Raw genomic sequence first — 19,170 nt, forward strand, 5'->3', positions numbered from 1 at the left:
GCAGAGAAAGTCTGAAATTCTGGTTACAATATCAAACCAACATTTGAGGAGCAGATTGGCATTTTTTCTGCAGTCAGCACTTCCAGGCTTTACTGGACAGCCTCTTTATATGTTCACTACCAAGAGAACTCGTGCTGACCAGCAAGGAGAAATTTAGAGCTGGCCAACAGCTCCTATTATAAATGACAGTTTCTTACTGAGAAACACTTAATATATTTCAAATTATCACAGACATACATTTTAATGGTTTGTTTTAACTTTATTATGACTTAAAATTCACTTCCTCACATCACTTCCCTACTTTTTCCACATGGATATTTACATTACTGCTGTTTACACTTCTACTTCATCTTACAAAGGTGTCATAATTCACACCACCAACACTGTTGCAAATTAATCTTTCTGCTCACAGCAACTGGATGTCATCTGTGAATAGGTGAGAGCTTTATGCCTTTCCAAAGCTTTCTGTCAAAAAAACCCACAACCCAACCCCAAGCAACTAACACTTTAAAAGCACCCATGCAGTGCAGAACCACCAACTTCAATGTTTTCTACTGTGATTTTACTGGGCAATTAATTTCAGATGCCATTGATCCGTCACTTAAGAATATACTAAGAATTTAGCCTCTACAAATGCACATATCGTTGATTACACTTGTAAAACCTCTAGAGTTAATCAGGGGCTATTTAAGGCAGGAAGAGGGCAAAGTACTCCACCCAATTATTTTCTGTGATCACAAGCAAAGTAACATAAATTAAATACTTTCATTGACCTGTCATTATTGAGCAAATTTGTGTTTTCTTGGGGCTCATTTACCATGGCCATGGAGTGATGATTTAAACCACCGGGTCTGTAAAATGACCTTCACTCCACTCCTTTGAATGCAGGCACACACTCCAGGAAAATGCGTGTTCCCACTAGAAAACATAGTCCAGAAGAACAAGGAAAAATCCTCAGCAACGGTTTCCTTTTCCATCCCAGTAACTCACAGTGTAGCAGAAAGAGTCCAGCTGCCTCGGTGCTGTAATCCCTTACACTTCCATTGCAATAGCCTGATATATGGATGGAGACATTAGGTGGAAAGTCTCTGACAGAGACAAAACACACACACACGCACAAAATCATTTAAAAGCAGAGAATCAGCTTCCATGAATGTGCTTCATAACTTTTACTGTGAGTGAACGCTAGAGGGTACCAGTATTTAAAACAGATCATAGTTATAATGGTAACTTGCCAACAGGGGAAAGTAGCACAGGAGCCATGTTCTTCCTCTCTCCAGCCTGAAAGAACACATTGTACAACTTGTGCCTGTAATTCTGTGTGATGCACAGCCTCCAAGTTACGAATTAAGTTATACAGATGTTGTGTGAGTCCACTTATCTTGTTGCTGACTTACAGACACTAGCTAAACTGGTTTGCGTGGTTTTTAAAACTGGATAAAAAAAATCCAATTATTTTTATTTCCAGGTATTATCATTTTGGGTGAAAATAAAACCTTAATCTTGTCATTAAAACAAGTTTCAGTCAGAAAAGTTAATTTTCCTCAGCTGAAGTCCAATGTTACTTTGGTTTCTTTTTACCCAAGAACATCTTCAATGTACATGAGTTTTGACATGCTCAAGTTGTCATCAATTTAAAAAACATACACATATAAAAACTTCTTGTAGATAATAAGTATAATTTAAAATTGCTTTGTCCAGAGAATAGTTTTTTTTAAGTACTTGTGCAACTGATAGAGCACAAATGCACACAACTGCTGGTGCATACAATCTAATCCAGGTGTCAAATTCTCACTGACGTGAAAAGGATTTAGATATCTAACTAGTTTTATGTATTTTGTTCTTCACTTAAAAGCAGTTCACATGAGATCAAAGTATTTTTGCTGTCCAACTGGCATGCACTTCTGCACTGTGACTGAAAAACCTTGACACTTGAAATATCATACACAGGAGGAGTAATACAGAACAATTATAAATGCACTAAAGCTTTGGATTCAGGAAACATCCCTGACTGCAGTACATTTGGCAGTCTGTGTCCCTAAGAACTTCAGTTCTTTCTTTTCCATGTCAGGTAAACTCTCCGTACAGATGTCCAGTCTAGGACTGCTAGTAGACGAGGCACAGATTTTTTCTGACATTTATCAGTAAAATGATGTACAGAAGTAACACATAGTGCCTGCCTGCTTTAACACACCTTCCTACAGCAAGTGCTATTAGCTTTTTGCTTTAATGAGAAATTCAGCACATTTAAAAATGTAAAGGGGATGGAAAAGATAATAAATTAAAATCATGAGATAAATGAAGGGCAAGATTTATACCTTTCAAGTAGAGTCCTGAGAGCAGAAGCCTCATGCTGACATTCTGCAAAGACATCTCATGATAATCCCAAGAAATTATTCAGTGCTGACGATAACGCTGCCACTGAACAATGAAGGAGTTTGCTGGCAGAAATGCTGAAAGACTGACATCGATCAAAGTTAACTGCAGTGTCTTTGCTCATGCTGTGCTCCTGGAGGGCTGCCAAAGTGTGTCTCAGGTGCAACTGATGATGAGGCCATAGATGACTGTGATGATGACTAATGTGACACTTGTGCCTATGTTTGGCTTCTGAAGGCATCTTCAGTTTCCTCTCACCACTTTTTTCTTTTCTTTTTAAATATAGTCTGTTCTTTTGTTTATTAATTAGAGCTTAATAAAGATGCATACTTCATCAAACTGAAAAAGCCTAAATCTTACAGCTGAGGCTAACACAGGTGGCATTCCCTTTTTCCCTCAGCTGGCAGATCAGGACCCTTTATTCTCTTTTAAGTGCCCTATGCCTTCTTTGGGAAGGTTGAGGAGTCCAACAAATTTTGCATGTTGCTATGAAACAGAACAACCCCATGTTTAGCTAGAGCAAAGGGAAAAGGAAATAAGAAGCGCTTCCCTGACCACCGTCACCTTTAGAGCTGATTTCAGTTGTTGTGACAGCATGCTTGTACAAAAGAAATAAGCAATTTATACTATTCACATGGCTGTCACAAACCGCACATAATTCCCATGGAGTACTCACAGTTATTTATTGCACCTTTTTAGCTTGCTCCTATCTCACTAGTTCATGCTGAAGGTAAAAGGAAGTCCCTAGCATTGGAGAGGGTTTGTAGACAAATAATACAGAAATGAAGACAATAAGAAATGCTGTACAATGGAAACTTCATTTAGTTTTGGACACACTAGGTCCCCAGTACATGCCATCTCAGTCTACAGCAATACCTCTCTACTCTGGGACACTCCACAGCAGCAAAGTAAAGATCTGGGGAAAATACAGAGAGATTAAAGAAGTCGGTTTAATTTTCTATATTGGACATGAGAACAGTAACATAACTCTTGCAGCTCACTCTCTGCTCTTTAATATAATAGCATACTAATGTCACATAAACCTGCCCCTAGTGTTTCAGTTTTCAAGTTGTTGTTGAATTGGACCCCATGAGAGAAAGAAAATACATTTCTTTACCCTAGGATGCTTCCCTTGCCACCTTTCAAACACCTGCTGCAAATAACCGAGTCAACATAACTTTTAAAAGGTCCCAGGGATCTTTTGTCATAGGAGGTGTTGGGGATTACTAGCAGCTTCTCTGTTATTTTTATAATTACCTACCCGTTAAACTAGTTAGAGAAGAAGCAGTTACTGTTAGCACAGGAATCGGCACAATTTGACTCCCTTTAACACAAATGGTGCAATTAACACCTTTGATAAGTTTCTTGCAAGGCATTTGAGAACTCAGAATTACAGTCTTGTGCTGTTTTGCATTTTGCTTGCCTTCTTTGTTAGACCTGGACATAACTTTGCATTTATAGGCTCATGACTTCACTTTTTTTAATTCTGAGGCAGGAGGTGATGTCTGCAACCAACAGCACATAAGGCACTAATTGTGCTTTTGATATGGCCTCACATATCAAACAGTTGATTAGGAGGTATCTTTGCTTTGCTTTGCACAAGACAAGCTCAGCCTACCTGCTTGGAAGCACTGCTTATTAGTCTTATCTATTCTTATCTATGTGTTCAATCTGTGCTCACATGTGGTGGGGAATTTTCAACTTGGATAGGTGACAGAGACTTGCTTTTCCTTCAAATAGATGTAGGACAATTACAGACCAGCCCTGATTAATATACTCTAGCTCTAAGTGAAGGAATTATTCAGCACATTCAGGGAGAGATACTAATTTTCTTTCCACCTTAGTAGTAAGTAATTCTACAGGACTTAAAAAGAGTCCCCTAAAGTTATACCCAGGAGGACCAGAGAAGTTGGGTATTACACAGAACTCCTCAAGAAAGCAGAACATGAAATTAAAATTGTGCAAATGGTAAGGTGGAACCTGTGAACAGTTTGTATAGAGCAATGACAAATTGTCTCTGCTGGTGGATCAGCATCCCCTAATACAGCTGCCTTCCACAGTTGAGATGGCAGTTTGTCACAAGCATGTGGCTACATCTGAATGAGCTGCCTTATAAATTAAGATCATTATCATTCATATTTATTGCAGTTAAGGATCTCAGCCTTATTGCAATCCAGGTTGTAGTGGCCTATCATTGGAGAGACTGAAGTTATGCATGAAGCCTGAACTCACTGAACCTTTTCTTGCCTCTTCCACTTATCCACTTATTCCCTGCTGTGCTTCACTGGCACTTGCCTTGTCCCACAAGCTGATTTATAAATGCTGCAAAACACCTGTTCATAAAAAACCAAACTGGAACAGTGAATAAAATCAGCCCAGAGGGCTAAGGAGGTTTTAATGGGTAAAAATCGTGGCATGACATATGGGGACAGAACTGCATAATGAGTGGAGACAGGTGGAACTCAGTGACTAACAAATCTCAACCTGAACAGATGCAGGGAGACTGGAAAACATGCTGCAACCCAGAGGTCTACAACTCTTCCTTTTCTTTAAAGAGAGTCTTTAACTCCAAATATATTGGGAACTCTTTATGTACCTGCTTGAAATGACATGGCTCCATGTTAAGTTTAAGGAAATGAACTTTGACAAAGAAATGGCTACCACCTAGAACAAATGAGGTTTTCAGCTCTGGAGAGGGGGTGGTAACCAAACAGCAAAACCAAACAACAAATTAGCTGGTAGTTTGGATCAAGATGAAAACACATGAGATGGATCAGGATCACTCAATGAATGAGTATGGCTATTAAAAAAGAAATGGCCTTTAAACACCAATTTGAGTAGGAAGAAAGCAAGGTATCTTTTCCTCCTTGTATAGGTGTATGCTGGAGGGTGAAAGAGAAGAGACCAGGAGCAGAAGGAAAAGTTAAAAAAAATTCCTGGAATAAAAGTCATGTTCTGACTTACTGGAAAAGCTGCATGAATCCTAGACAGAGCTGTTTCATTCTGACATGCGCTTAAGGAGTGGTCCATAGCTGTGGATAAAATGAGGTATGAATGAGCAAGCAGGTACTTCTTATTTTGTTGATTTCTGGGGGTTTTTTTACTAGCTATTTCTTCTGTGTGTAAAGAAAGAAGGCTTCTTCAGATCTAAGAAAGCAGAAACCACTGGATAAATGTAGAATACATATGGGTCTTTAGAGTGAAGTGTAATCTGAATGCAAATACCTATTTTTTTGCAGAAGCGCAGTACTTCTAGAAAGCATGTCATAAAGTCTAAGGCAAAAGAGACTGCTGCAGCTTATGGCCTAGACAGCACTCAAGACCAATGTGAGGGGAAAACTATACCATATAGCAGCCTGACAAAGATCTCCTGGGTGACTTAATCAAGGGCCCAGTCAGAAAGACCAGCCTACATCTTAAAATATTTATTTTATGTCTTTTTATAGATGAAACTACATGGAATAAAAACCAGTGTGAATTACATTAAAAGGAGTTGCAAATGAGGAAAAAAGGAAGGCAAAGGAGTGACAGAAAAGAATAACCAGGAAATTATCAAAGAACATAGAGAAATCTGAGGGATCAAAAAAGAAAGATTTTGTGAGAAACAGTGAAAGATTGAGACAAATGTGGAGGAAGCAGAAAGCAAAGAAGAAAAAGTGTCTCTGACTGACCAGAAATGGTGTCTGATGGCTTTGTCATCCCCTGCAACTTCCCAAAGGCTTAGCTTGACGCAGTCCTGCATGCTAGCCTACCCTGTGGGCTGCTGGGCAGAAGGGAGTTGCCATCCCTCCATCTCATGTTCCAATTAGCAATGGGTTTTTGCATCCCTATTTCTGTATAGCCCAGAAGACATGACCTGAATTTTACGTTTTGAGCCATCTAAATGAGTACAGGTTGTTCTTTTGTTCATTTTTCTGCCTACAGCTTGTGCTATAGTTTGTAATTGTGCACCACTATAGTGAATGAAATGGTATTTTCACCTAATGAAACTTGTATTTTTTATGCTGAAGTAGTGTAGAATAGCACCCTGCCCATGCTTGCTTCTTCTGCTGAAACAAACTGTTTCTGTCTGCTCTTTTCACAGAGCAGTAATTCAAAATACAACTTTACTCTCAGTTCTTCTATTTGGCTGTACTTGCTACAAGTTCCTAGACCTTTCGTCTATCCACTGTTCTTTGTGCCCTCAAAACAGCTATTGGGCAAAAGAGAGCTCAGGAATAGCTAAAAACCTTACAAACATACTGACTGCCTAAGGACACGAGTTTGGATCTCTATTCTTTGTCAAAACAGCAATTCCCTTGAAATATTCAGCAGCATCACTGTCTTTGATGAGAACTGGCCAATGGATGAAAAAGTTTTATTTTCAGGGGATGGACAGCATATCACAGGCCTTATTTTGTTAGAGAATCACATTAAAAATCCTTATTAAATTGCTCCCCCTGACTTTAAGAGTGTTCAGAAATAGTTGCTGACTGTGTGAAACAAGAAAATGGACTGATGCAAAATACTTCAAAACCAGTGTTAGAATCATTGATTGTTCACAACTTGTATGGTGATGATAGGGTGCTTCCATCCATCCACACCACAAGATCCACATTCTGTTTTGTTACACAACATTTATTTAATTTCATTCCATTCCTGACACCAGCGTTAAAGCTGGCCTCAAGATAAAGGATACAGAACAGATTTCAAACACTGAAAAAGAGCATTTGTATCCAAATTTCTGGGTCAACTCTTTATATAGAGGGCCATTGGAGAAATTTACATTTCCCCACTTCTAGAAACCATACACCTATATAATAAATAAGACCTTGGCTAAAGTCCATCTATGCATCTGCTCTCTAACACAGGCAGTAAACTCTCCCCATGCTGTATACTTTTACTTTCAAAACATCCCTTCTGGGTAGAAATAATATCACACACACACACTTTCTTTCAATTATAAAAGTGGTGTTTTCCCTTGATCGGTAAGACTTTATAACTGACTTTGAGGCAAATGATTACAGATTACACCTTTTATTGCTCCAAAGCAGAAGAGAAAAGCAGAGTATAAACAGAGTTACATGCTAGAATGCTAAATCAGGGTGGAAAATAAGTCAAACAGAAAGCTGGAGCCACCTTCTTGCTTTTTATTTCATAACTAAGCTGGCATAATAAATATCATTGCAGAATAAACAGTGAAAAATAGCCTTTTCCTATTTTACACTCTATTGTTGAAACCAGTTAAGACACACAGGAGAAAGTGCAAGGCTTGTGCCAATACTTTCACTGGGGAGGCAGCCAATTCACTATCACTTCACCATGGACGCTATGGCTATGAACTTACAAAGCAGCAAGTTTATATTATTACATTAATCAACAGTATTGAAAACAGGTTCTGACCACAGTTTTAATACAAAACAATGGGAGTTCAAAGTATTCTTACTATCCTTCCATCTGCTGATCTCAAAGTGCTTTGTATGTGTTAGCAAGCCAAGCCCCACACTTCACAATGACGTAATGTTTCAAGAAGTCAAAGCAAGTCGCTACTTTTCTAGGTCAGATACAGCTTAGAGTGTCCTTTACATCTTGCAGTAGTCAGTACTTGTTCAGGAGCTCACTGCATTGCCTGTGTGGTTTAGTGAGATACTTAGATCAGGATTCAGAGAGGTTCTTCAAGGGGAAATGAATCTTTTCTCTTAATCACAAAATCTCCTGTCTGTCTTGGAAATTATTTATATCATCCTCAAATCTACACTACCTGAGCAACTGAGGGCAAAGAATAGATAGGTCTAGCTTCTGCAAGTTTGAAAGCTGCATTTGGAAGAGGGAAATGGAGATAGAAATGGTTAGCAACTAGAATAATTTGAAAAGCAAAGAAAGACTGCTGCTGCTAGAGATAAGAACAGAGATCTTCCCCTGCTTTTGGCACTGAGACTTAATGTTTTCCTTTACTCAGATTTTTAATATGTTCTGCTCAGTTCTAGTGCCTGAAGAGCTCCCATAATTCCTGGATTGTGCTTAAAAAGCATCAGGCCCACTGATTCTTTACAAAAGCAAGACACTTTACCTTCCAATACAAAATACCGATATAGCAGAGCTCAGTTAGAGATCCTGTGTATAACTGGTTTTTAAACAGGAAAAAAACCCTATAGAAACCCTCCCCACTTTTAAAATAAGAACACTGCAATAAAAAAGGCTTCTCTTACCCCAGGCTGGGTAAAAGAGGCAAACACAGATGGGGTAAGAAGGGCAGGAGTAAGCGGAAAGACCATATCATGCACCGTTAGAAGGGCTATTCTAACGATCCTTCCTAACTTTCCTTTCAATTCAAACTGAGCTAAAATACTATGAGTGGAAGAGTGAATATTAGTAAGGATGTGCATACTGAATAGATGCAGTTACTGTGTCGGATTTAACCTCTTTGGAAGATAAGGGTTGTAACTACCATCTAACACTCCAGTAAGTTCCAATAAAACACCAAGAATGGCATGGTTTGGAGGGTAGAAATCTTGTTCACAGGCTCACAGGATTTATTATCCTTAAATTCTCTCTCTAGAACAGATGCAAAGTTGAACAGAAGGTAAATATATTATTTTATTCCTTTCCTCACTGTCATCTATCCTTCCTGTAAAACATACCTCTGTCTGGATATTCTTTGACTGAACATGTGTAATGTTTTGGATATTCTTTGACTGAACATGTGTAATGTTTTAAAAGGAGCATTCAAAACAGACAGCATGGCTTCATAGTCTCAGCCTCTACCACAGAGAATGTTATGCCAATTAGAGATTGAGTTTGTTACCTAATGCAAACTGCACTAGCCCTCTTGAGATATAATCTGGAATAAAGTTAGAAGATAGGAAGTTTGGAAAGTCTTAGCCTGCTTTTTGGCTTTCAGCTACTGAAGTAATTTCTGTTTGCTATGTATATATTTATTATTTATAGACTACAAACTGATGTATCAGAATCGTTCCATTGAAAATGTTCTGTGAGATCTTGCTTCTTTTAACAGAAACTACACAAACACTTTTGCTGCTCCACAGACCTGTGGATCTTAACCCTTCTGCTCCTCATCAAACAATGTGACAAGGTCTACAGACAAACCAAACCAAACAGTTCACACTTACTTTTGAACAGACCAATTGCAACAACTGCTTCACAATCTTGGCACAAATCTTTCTTATAATAAATGCAAATTGAAATAAAAAAATAACCTCAGATGCTAGATTATAAGTAGTTTCAGATCTCTTTATGCTTACAAGGTTGGAAGGAATGGAATAAAATCTTTTCAAAAGTGTGTCCATGTTTGCATTCCCATACTAGGATATGATGTGTTACCACAGCATGCCAAAAGCAGAGGAGCAAACTGAAGTTCACATTTGCAAATCAGTCTCATAATCCAATCCTTCTGGATGATCTTTTCATCTATTCCTTAGATATTATAAAAAGGGCCATGATACTGTTATACATTGCTATTGTTCTGTGTATTGACGTTTCAGAGATGCTCATCAGAGGAATTCCAAAAAGGTATGCAAGTAGAAGCCAACTACACAAGAAAACAGGAAGCAGTTACCAACAGAAAGAAGAGGAAAAGAGAGATGGAGTAGTCAGTTTTAGTCTGGCCCTGATACAGACATACTAATACTCTCAAATGATCTTTTTTATGAGGATTCATGTTCTCGCTTTCAAAAGTGAGCTTCTAGTTTCACTGTCTGTTGATTTATGTTCCATGCTCAGTATATGCATTCCTTCCACTTCTCCATTATTTGGTTGTCTCTATATCTATGAGCCTTTCTTTCTAAATAACCTGTCTCTTGCCCTAACTTCCTTAAAATTCTTAGAATGATTCCCACTGTGACCTTTACCACGTCAGTGCATGTTTTTTGTGCCAGCAACTTACAGTCCCTTCTCAATATGTAAATGCCACTGACTGAGACAGGATTCTTCACATTAAGTTCACATCACACAGCTGAATCATGCAAACTTTTCACATGCATAGCTCCTACTCAGAGGTCTTCCTTATGTGCAAAGTTTGCAAGATCAGGCTTCCAGTTTGAATGTAATGCTTTTCCACTGGAGCAGGTGGATTTGCATTTCTGTCCTGCCCCTGCCTCACTGACATTTCCAACCCTATTTCTTCGTATGCAAGGGCTAGATTTATTGAAAAAAGTGTGCCTTTTCCCCCATGAAAAGGTATTTGCTAGTGTGTCCTGGGTTTGGCTGGGATAGAGTTAATTTTCTTCTTAGTAGTAGCTGATGCAGTGCTGTGTTTTGGATTTGGTGTGAGAACCATGTTGATGGCACACGGATGTTTTTAGTTGTTGCTGGGTGATGTTTGTAATAAGTCAAGGACTTTTTAGTTTCTCAGGCCCTGCGAGCCGGAGGGCTGGAGGGGCACGGGGAATTGGGAGGGGGCACAGCCAGGACAGCTGGCCCAAACAGGCCAAAGGGATATTCCATACCATGGGATGGCATGCTGAGTATGTAAACTGGAGGGGTTGGATGGGGCTGCTAATCACTGCTGGGGGACTGGCTGGGCATCAGTCAGCAGGTGGTGAGTGGCTGTGTTGTGCATCACTTGTTTTCTTTCCTCCCTTCCCTTTGGATTTCATTCCTCTCCACTTCTCCCTCCTTTTCATTATAACTGTTATTGTTGTTATTATTGTTCTTTTTGTTTTATTTTATTTCAATCATTAAATTGTTGTTATCTCAACCCTTGAGTTTTTCTGATTCTCCTCCCCAGCCCCCTGGGTGAGGAGGGAGTGAGCAAGCGTCTGCATGATACTTAATTACCAGCCGGGGTTAAACCATGACACAGTGCCACACAGAGATGCATTCTGACTTCTCTGAGTTGAAATTTTGCTAAGATTTTTATTTGCATAAGACTAGGGCATAACTCAATATGACCCTGCTGGTGTATTATTCTGAATTTACATCATCTGCAGCCACTGTAGGGGAAAGGTTGAACCAATTTCATTCACCTAACCAAACAAATGGAATATAAATGCTCATTTCCACAGAAAAGGGTGAAGTACATTCATTTCAAAAATCAGCAACAGTGAAGACACCATGCAGTTCTGAAATAGTGATAGTATTTTTGTATTTGAATTAAAAGGGCGCTTGTAATATGTGATGCAATATAATCAAATGAAGGAAAAAGGTTATCTATGATCAATTAACACTATCAATGTCAGATAACTGTTCATTAAAATCAAATAAAGGGATGGAGTTGAGAGCTCTGGAAGTACAGGACGAACAGTATGTTTGTCTTCCTTAGCTCTACCATTCTTCCAGCTATTCAGCCAATTCCAGAAGGACATACAAGGCTACTGAGCCATTTCCAAAGAACTTTCTTTCCCATGTCAGAAAGATTTCAAAATGCTGGACCCTAAACCAGCAGCCTTATGATTTATAGAAAAGCTTGTACCAATTGATTGTACCAATCAAAATTGTGTAATCTAAACAGTATCCAAAATAACTTCTTCGGCTTCCACAAATGAGGACAGAGGGGAAAATGGAAAGAACCTCTCCTCTGCTGATAACTGACCAATCACCCCATGGAAAAGATTACTATGCAGGCAAAATATGAGTTCAGTTATATAAAAAGGCAAGAAGTTTGGGAAACATTGATGAGTTTGGAAAGAGTAGAATGTAGAGGCTCAGTGATGCATAAAAAGCAACATTCAGGCTCCACTGAGGCAAAAGAAAGAGATGTTTAAAATAATGAGGAAAAACAAAGAATAGGGAAGAAAAGTAAGAGTTTTTCAGGACAAAGAAATGAGCATCAAAAATCAAATGCAGAGAATAAGGAGGAACACAGGTGAAAGGAAGAACTGAGAGGGAATGTTTTAAGGTGAGAGGAAGGAGAAAGGCAAAATAAGAAAAATAGGAGATACTGCCAGGTGGAGGAAAGGGAAAGGTTCTTGAGTAAAAGCAATGATTTTTTCCCCCCATCCTTTAAAAAGCTTGACGATTTATTTGGCAGAAAATGCTTGGCAGAGGAGATAGGAACAGAGCAGGAGGTTTTAGAGGAAATTCAGAGATAGCAAAGAACTGAAAGGACAAAGGTCATGCTAGTTTAAGAGAAAAAAAAAATATATATTGGTCAAGGGACAGAGAAATGTATAGGAAAAGAGAAAATCTTTTGTGGAATTGAAAACTCCATGATGCTCACAGTATCTTTCTTCAGTAAAGCATGGTGACACTAAAGTAGGGCAAAATCAATGAAAGAACAGTAAAAGAAATGCAAAGGATACCTTTTTAAAGGACCCCAAGGAAGCAAAAGAAAAGGAACAGTGGAGAGAAGATCAGGCAGAAGAGCTAAGAACAGCTAACAAAATGAATGTGAACAAGTTAAAGAGGGTCAGAAGAAAGTAATTCAGTGAAAGGCTACAGCAGGCAGAAATCACAGTGCCTGGCTAAGAGCATGGGTCTGTACAGACGATGACCCCAAGAGACTGCATGGGCGGGTAGGTGGGACACCCTGGAGTGACCAGGACCTTCACTGTGGAAGCCACAGTTCACTCAGCCTGACTGGAGAACTGAGCAGCGAGGGATTCAGGATTACTGAAGGAATAGGAAGAAGAGTCACAAAAATGTCAGAGAAGAGCAAGAGGCAGATGAGGGCAGAGGAAGGAAGAATCAGATGTGACAGATCCCATCTGCATTAATATGCCATGTTACTGCTTGGGCAGCTTGCAGTAGTATTGTGAAATGATGAAAAAAAGAGGCTAAATTTGGGTTTACCCATTCCTCCTAAAAGGTCCCCAAACACTGGAAAAGTTTCCAGTAATCACAGTGTAACTTGGCTGTAAATCAAATTCACATTTCAGATTTGAATAGAAACACAAAGTTACCTGGAAATATGTTCTGTTTATAGCTTTAAATATTTATGGATTAAATAAAGTAACTTCTTAAAAAATAGTACACAGTCACATACATACATTATAAAGATGATTTGTTCTATTTGAAATACTGCTTCTGGAAAGATAGGAAAATATCTGATGAAACCTGTAAGGCATTTATCACCTTGTCTGTCGGACAATGGGTATATGTATATATCAAGCACATCTTAGAAAGGAATTGTATGGTAACTGAAAGTGATGGTTGTTGCAAGAGATTTGACACCACACATCACATCTTAGTACAGGAGAAATCTCTGAAACAGAGTTTTCAAAGCAAGGCTAAAAGAAAGGTCTTGCAGCTCATAAGCAAACTATATGTGTTCATTATAATGACAGATAATTGAAATCTTCTATTCAGATTTTTAAGACTGGATATCACAAATGCATGTGTATTTAATCATTAAATTTAATTCTTTTTCTCACCTAGAAAGCAACTAGCATATAATCAGTATACAACTTTTTCAGTAAACACAGAATTTTTGGGACATATTTAGAATTTGGCTGTGGCTTGTCACACGTTCTGCATAAAGAGATGCACTAAGTGTCCTATGAAAAGCCCATTTTTTTCCTCTCCTTTGTTCTGTAGCACAAGTAAAGGACGCAAGCAGCAATTTGATGCTCTGTCACAAGCAGGCAGTGGTAGAACTTTTTGTATCACAACTCCAGCACCACATGCCTTCTGCCTGCAGAGAGGCACATCAAAGTAGGGGATATTTATTCCTGCATGGAGGGTCTGCGTTTACTAACCATTAGCCACTTGTTCCTGTCAGAATTTCCGTAACAAAATGAGAAGGAAAACTGCCTGGTTCTGAGCATAGCTGCTTTTCAATGCAGTCAGTATTTTTTTAATTTACTTTTTTCTAAAGGAAAGGATACCATTTTGTTTTGTAACTGTGTGGTGGTTTTGCTGGACAGTTCCCCTCTGGGAGAAACCAGCAAGATCAGCAGGAGAGGCTCTGACATATCCTTGACTCACCCTACTTCTGCTTAATGTTGCAAATTGCCTTGCAAAAGTAAAGGGAGGCACTGCAGTCCCGGGTGGAGGATTGCTCCCCGCTAGCAGTTTCAATTCTCATTCTGTAGAAGGCGCCTGGATGATCAGTGATTGGGTGTGAGCATCAAAACCCCACTCTTTTTGGTGTTAATTTATAAACAACAGTTATTAAAGAAAAAAACAACAAAAAAATTTCTCAGGGGCTTCTGAAGAGAAAGAAAAATGCTATCTAAAACAGATGTGATGGTTATTTCTGAAGAAAATTTAATCAAATATTTTTTTATTATTATTTGAGCTTTTCCTTCTTAGATTTGAGTCTGATCCTGCAAACTACTGAATGCCTGCACTCTGCAGAGAAGTCTGAGAGAGCTGTCAGCACTGAGCACCATACAGCCATACCTGTAACTTGAAGATCTCCTTGTGTCGTTCATAAAGGCTAAAAGTGGCATTCTGGGGAAGGGAACTGGTGCTTTATCTCCTTCCTCAGACGTATTGGACTTTTGGAAAAGATAAACTGAAATAACTCAGTAAGAGTTTTCCCATGATAAAAAATGAAGAAAGACTCAGATCTTTAAAGGCAATAGCTACATTATAACAAATTCCAGTCCATGGACAAGAGCTACGTTTCAAGCACTTTGAATAATTCTTCAAAATGTGATGGCCTTTGGCAGACAGCTCTGCTATTATTACTGTCAAAACTAAGTTGATCTGTGTTCTGTGATTTACGCTTCCTGGGACAAATATTTTAAAAAATTAAATCCCTATCTCAGAGTATCATAATTTTGGGAATCTTTAGTTTTGGCCTATTGTCTCAGTCTCTCCCTCAATCTCAGATAGATCCAAAGTCCCAGAAATTCTCTGTGATTACATTCTGTCAGTCTCTGTAAGAGTGTAATGTATTGGAAAGCCCCCTTATTTACTCAGTACTACTGTCTGATCATCTAGACAGTCTGGTAGCACTCGCGCACACCCTCACCCTTTTTTCCTTTATTACCAACATTTTTTCAATCGTTTGCTGGTTTTTGGTTTGTTGTTGGGGTTTTTTTTGTTTGGGGTTTTGTGGGGGTTTTTTGGGGGGGCATTTGAATAATGAAGTAATTAACAGACAAATGCCTGTAGAAGTATTTAAGGTAGAAAGACAACAAGGAAACAACCAATAAAATTCCTGTTCCTAAGATAACTGATTTTATTTAGACAGCAGTGAGCTACCCAAAAAAAGCCCAACAAAAAGCTGTCATGACAGGAAACATGACATGACTGCCAAAGCATTTCTAATTTGACACATTAAAAACTGTTCCAGACTGCTGTGAAGGGGTGGTTCAAGACACAGCCTTGATGAAGGCACAACAGCTGAGACATTAGCATGTCTAATCTGATACAGCTAGGCAAGCACAAAATTTTAATTGATGCACAAAGGGTGTGTGTGTGTAAAATGAGGGTGAATGGACTTCGGCTTCCCTTTTCAGGTCTGCTGGCAGCCCCAGATGACTTAAGGTAAGTGACTGGAAGAAAGTTAAAGATCACTACTTCAGTGAGCAACTTTCTCACATAGGTTAACTCACTGAAAGAACTGAGACAACGGTTAAACCACAACTTACTGCTGTTAAACTAAAACTGATTATTACTGCTTCACTCTTAAAAGATTTTCTTTTTATCTCTACATCTATTTATGCATGGAACATCTTGCCAGCAGAAGATACACACAGACAGAAATAGAGAATAGGTTCATTATTCCATAATCCCAGCTCCTACCTCCTTGCAACATCCTGGTTTGCAGACTCAACAAGTGAAGTTGCAGTAATCTTTCTCCTTGTGAGTTACACACTCACCCTCTTCAATCCACAGGTATATTGCCACTAGATTTTTGTGTACAACAGAAGAAAAAATTAGTAGTCTTTGGTATGATCAGTTTTTCAGTTTTCTTAATGAAACCAAAAAGCGACAAAGAAATCCATCTGACAATATGGAATTTACAGTTTCTAGAGCAGAATTAGAGAACAAACTATAAAACAGAAGAATGTACCCTCTATTTCTTATGCACTCAAATTCTTAAAGATGATTTGGAACAGGAGATAGTGGGGTCATGTACGGTCAAGTAACACCTTTTATTTGAGACATTGTTGATCTACAGTTTATCTTATAAGCTCTGAGGGCAGTTATTTTTGCAAGTTGGGCAAAAGTTTCCTCTAGCCTACCCATCCTGTCTTCACTGGTGGCCATACATGGATGCCTAGTGAGAAAATACCTGAAATCAGACTAAAAGCATAATTTCAGTTCACTGATTTCTCATCTGCTTTTAAGGAGGCAGTGAGGCAATATTCATTTATCCTCCATCATTTCAGCTAAGCTAATGGGTTTGCTCGTGATTCTCCCATTTCTCATCACCAGAACCTGCATAAATAAACTTTCCTATCACACAGAATGAAAAAACTCCACATAATGTAATATTAAGGAGGCCATACATAGCTATTCATGTCCAGTGAAAAATCTGAGCAACACCCTGCATGATTGCACATATGCAGCATCTGCCTCCTTAATGAAAACAAAAGAAGAAACAAAACAGAAGTGGCCTTCAAGAAAAGCAATGGACCAAGTAGCTATACATGATCCCTCTCACTGCAGCTGCTTGCTGCTGCCATGCTACAAAACTAACCCCAGACAGGCATGCTGAGGAAAGGGAAGTTCCTTCAGCAAATTCAGTCTACATAGGAAAGAGTAGAGCTCAAGCAATCCAGAAAATGTTTCTGCTCTTTCTGGTGTGCGTTGTGTCACAGCTTGGTTTTATTTTGATAAACTAACCTGCTTACTCTCTGTCCCCTTCCAGTGCCTCCTTTCTCTTGTAGTCTAAAGACTACAAATTCTTTAGAAAATGATAGATGACACCTGTGGTGATCACTCAAGGGCTTAAAGTTCTTGCAAAGGACCTACTTTATTTTCTGTTTGGTTTTAATTAGCGGTGCATAATAGCAAAAAGGTCTTCACAGCCCCCTGCCCACAATCTCTGCCTGGGAGCCTCAGCCCTTAAAGGCACAGTCCACACTGCCACAGCATTCTCTTGAAGCCAAGAGAGTAACATTTAAAAATGTACAGAAGAAACAAACAGATTTACATCAACCTCATAAACATACAAACTCTTCTCTACATGTAGACACGCAAGTAGTTTATAGTTGCATATTGTAGTCAGTTACATTTACAGTGTGACACAGGCATTTACTTAACACTATCTGTGTATTGGCTTATCTGAGAACAACCTATATGTAAGAAACAGAGACCATTTTAAGATGACCGTGTTAATTACTGGTGACTGAAAGGTGACAATTAAGTCGGTTTGGGCTTCTTTTCCTCTTTGTCTGTCCCTAGCTCAGATAGGTGCTGTAACTCAGTTATGTGGTTTCAATCAGCATAAGACAATCCTAAAGCCTCCAAACTGGTCTTGACAGCATAAGCTCTTATGTGGCCATGAAGTGAAATGGATTGGAAAGCTGATCCAAGCTAAAATTAACTCAGGAATGGGAAAAAAAAAAGAGAGAGAGAAAGTAAGTACAGCTAGTACAGCTCAAACGCCTTTAGGAGGAGAAAGAAGGGAAGAACCAAGTAGTCCTTGTGGGAAAGAAGCACACACTTTTTTTTTACAACAGTGCCAATTCATGTTGTCTTACATTATTGGTGGAATTAAGATATCAAAATATGTTGTTTCATATCTTATTAAATCAAATCTAACTGTGGGATCCCACCAATAGCGTAGCCCTGTATTCTTCACATATGTTTCTCCCTTGTCTCTTGCTGGCTATCACGAGTGTGTGGTCATGGCATTTATCAGGCCATCTTCAGTGGTCCCATTCACTCCACACCACATCCTGTAGACATGCAGTGTCAAAACTGGTGCGGGGATGATGGGAAGGTGAAGGTGGTGTGGAGTAGGAAGAAGGGCACTCAGAGTCAGCCTGCAGTTAAATGTGATTAAGGATACAGTGAAATTGTACTCAAAGGCCACAGAGGCAACAGAAGAGTGTCTTACTCAAAAGCTCTTCTCCCACTTACTCATACTATCTGAGAAGCTTTAAGGGAAGGTTTTGTCACAAACACACTGGGTATCAAAGTTTGGGATTCCTATTACGCCGAGCTTCTCCAGGAAAGGTTCACTTCTGGTTAAATCTTTAAAAGACAAAACCACAGTTGTTATTTGTTCTGGTTTACTTTGTTTTGTTTTCTGGATTATAACTGTCGGAGAACATGAAGAAAACATGTACACAGCTATTCATCCTACCTTCAAAACTTAAAAATACACACTTTAATTGACTTCAGTTCTTTGAAGTGTAGACAGGAACCATGGAGCTTCCCTAAAATGCTATCAATACTTCTGGGTGCATGTATCTGATTGTGTAAAACCTTGGGGTCCTCAGCCCGTGACAGGTATTGCACATCTGGGCAAACTCTCAGTGTGTCTCCTCTTCTAAAAGGGAAGAAAGAGACATCCATCTACCTAGTGGTAATGTATTACATTCTGTTTCCTACCTATTTATTCCTTGGTGAATGAGATCTATACACAACTGAAGGAGATCTATCTTTTTTCCCACCCTCTCCTCTAAGCCCCTGTAATTCTTCAGCCATGCCTTCATAAAGGAAATGGATGGATTAGGGCACATATGCTGGATCCAAAATGTTGTAGACCCATAAGAAGAAATAGTTCAGCTAGTACAAACTCATTCTGTGGATCCAGATTTGTTCAAAAAAGAGTATTTAAAGGGTAACTTTGACCTGGCAGATTTATCTGTGAGATCACATATCACCTGCCCTCCTGCAGTGAGCATGAAGCCAGAATAAATAGTGTACCATGTGTTCTGGTTAATTTGACAGAAATGCAGTCATACAGTCAGCCCTGATCCAGTCCAACTCTGTAATAGGAGGTGATCT

The sequence above is a fragment of the Falco biarmicus genome, chromosome Z (assembly GCF_023638135.1).
Source record: "Falco biarmicus isolate bFalBia1 chromosome Z, bFalBia1.pri, whole genome shotgun sequence".
NCBI lineage: Eukaryota > Metazoa > Chordata > Aves > Falconiformes > Falconidae > Falco > Falco biarmicus.